Below are 3,055 nucleotides of genomic sequence, written 5' to 3'. Positions count from 1 at the left end.
CTTGTTTATTTGCTAAAGAAAATCCTCAAAGGACCTTTATCTAACACTGCTTGATTGGCCTAATATGAGTTTTCTATATACTTGAAAGCAATAAAATTGTATTTCTTTAAAGTGGAGTCCATAACTCAAACTTTTTATTGCTTTACTCTGGTCTCGTACCCAGTTAGTTAAACAAAATAGTGACACTTGATTATATTCCTTTGTTTGACTTTGCTCTGAGAGAGCAGTATATAGGTACCTGCCTTTATCAGGAAAAGTCTAAATCCTTGACTTTCATGGAAAAATAAAGACTCTCTGCCCCATGCAACAGAACTGAACTATGTAATCACTTTTTTTTCTAAAGAAATTTCAAGGGCCAAGAACATCACATGCCATGAATTATAAAAGAGCCAAATCTTGGTTTTATGAGATTTCAGGACAAAGCACAGAAGGGCAAAGAGTATTGTAAAAGCTGAAATAAAAGCCTTGATTATGCGAAAGGGCTTTTTATGGAGGGGGATATTTTGGCTTTTAGAATCTGTCTTTTCTGAGAGTTTTGGTGAAGCATAAAAATGAAACACAATTCCTTGTGTGAACTTACAGAAGGTAATTGAGCAGAAATGATGACTCTCTTTAGCATTTGGTCCTCTGGTATATGCTGGGCCCCTCCCTTACTTCAGATGGCTATGCCAGCCTTACAGAGCAGTTATTAAAATCCAATTTTCTTGGAAGACTTGATTTCTATGATTATTATTATCATCCCTTCGCATGCTTTGCACACTGGACTTCTTGGGATAACTTTTCTTGAAAAGAGACTTAAGTGTACTCGTCTTGCCTCGGGAAATGGTGAAGCTAGGTCATAACTGTTACCACTTCTGTAGGAGGAAATATTCTTTTTAAAAAAAAAATTTAGATTCAAGGGGTACATGTGCAAGTTTGTTACATGAGCTTATTGTGTAATGCTGAAGTTTGGGGTGTGACTGATCCTGTCACTCAAGTAAGGAGCATAGTACCTAACAGGTAGTTTTGCAACCCCTGCTCCTGTCCCCACCTCCCCTCTTTTGGAGTCCCCAGTGTCTGCTGTTTCCATCTTTATGTCCATGTGTACCCAATGTCTAGCTCCCTTATAAGTGAGAGCACGTGGTATTTGGTTTTCTGTTCCTGTGTTTAATTCACTTAGGATAATGACCTCCAGCTGCATCCACATTGCTGCAAAGGACATGATTTCATTCTTTGTATGGCTGAGTAGTAGTTCATGCTCTATATGTACTGCATTTTCTTTATCCAGTCCACTGTTGATAGGCACCTAGGTTGATCCCATGACTTTGCCACTGTGAATAGTGCTGTGAGGAACATACATGTGCATGTGTATTTTGGTAGAATGATTTATTTTCCTTTGGGTATATATCCATTAATGAGATTGATTGCTGGGTCGAATGGTAATTCTATTTTTAGTTCTTTGAGAAATCTGCAAACTTCTTTCCATAGGGCCTGAACTAATTTACAATCTGCAGGAAGAAATACTCTTGCCTCTCCTTTTATATAAGAGAGAAAAGAGAAAATATAAAAATCTCCTTACCTGTTGCCTGGAGAGTTTGACCTGCAGTTTGCAAAGATTTTTGCAATCATGGTAACAGACTTTGCATGAGCAAAGGTGAAGACCAAGATGTAGCTGAATAATTGCCTTGCCAACCTTGCACCAACCAAAGTATGTCCAGAGCACTCCCATGGAATGCTTTATCAGTCTGGGCAGCATAGAAATTCCCTGAACACAGAGGCAGAAGCTAATAGAGGAGACCTCAGTCTGTGCTGTATGACTGTCTAATGCCCATCATTGACTCCCCAGAAAGCATCTTGTCACCCCTGAATCCTCAAGTCCATCCATTCAGTGTCCTTGCAGTATACCCTCTCCCTTGGGTCCCCACTTCCTAATCTCCAGTAGAAGATAAAATGCCCCAGACAGTGTACCATCTCTTCTAGACCCTTCTAGATACATACTTCCCATATTTTAATGTACTTTTGGATCCTCTAGGTAACTTACTAAAATTCAGATGGACCAGGTTTGGGCTGGGGCCTAAAATTCTGCATTTCTAACAAGGCCTCATGGATGATGCTGGTGCTGTTGGTCCCTGGAGCCCACTTTGAGGAGCAAGCTTCTAGACAAGCTGACCCTTATTGTTCACTTCCTCCCTTTGCAATTATTAAACAATTTATTCTAAATTTAGATAGCTTGGTTTCCTTTTTCAGAGCCTAGTGTCCCATGAGCACCTGCTGTGGAATTGATAAAATCTGGTTAGTCTTGAATCTCAGTCTCTTCATCTGTAAAATGGGCAGTAGTTGTCACTGTGCACGGAATAAGGGGGAAGAAAAACTCAGAGAGTTCTTGTGAATACAAACTGTCAAGTGCTTTGTAGATATCAGTTAATCTGTAATATCTCCTAACTGTATGAGAGGGGAGCATCTAATACCAGAACTTCGTCTGTGTCCCCCACAAGGGAGGATAAGTTGATAATATTATTGGGTGTATTTGGGCTTCATTGGGCAGTATTTTACTAATGGGTGGGGTTAGTGTGACTCAAAGATAAATGCACAAGTTCCATCTTCTTACTCTGTGTTTCTTGTCTTAGACCTAGGCAAGAACTGACTCCTGGGGGACAGCCCAGCCCTGTCCATTCATTCCATTTATGTTCCCTGTCCTCTTGCAAGTAGCGGTGAGTAATTTTCTCTGCAGAACTGGCTTGCTCTGTTGAGCTTTCTCCCTGTACTTCTCATCTAAGTATGCTTTGCACAAGATTTAAAATCTAGAGGTACTTAGAGGAGCTGGTGAAGTAGATATCCATTTTCTTGGAGCCTTGTCTTAGGTTCAAGCTCTTCTGAATCCATTAATAAAGGGACACTTAGTTTCTGGGTCCCCAGCCATAATAACAATAGTAACAAAACAATAGCCACAATTTAAACTCCAGATTTGCTCATCTGTTGTGTGGGATTGAAGAGCACTCTAGGTATCCTTAGCATAGACCTTTGATGGAGAGTTTTTTTTCTTTTCTTTTTTTTTTGAGATGGAGTCTCGCTGTTG

Source organism: Theropithecus gelada, chromosome 4 (assembly GCF_003255815.1).
Source record: "Theropithecus gelada isolate Dixy chromosome 4, Tgel_1.0, whole genome shotgun sequence".
In the NCBI taxonomy this organism is placed as follows: domain Eukaryota; kingdom Metazoa; phylum Chordata; class Mammalia; order Primates; family Cercopithecidae; genus Theropithecus; species Theropithecus gelada.
The sequence above is the reverse complement of the archived record's forward strand: the minus strand, read 5'-3'. Positions refer to the sequence as shown.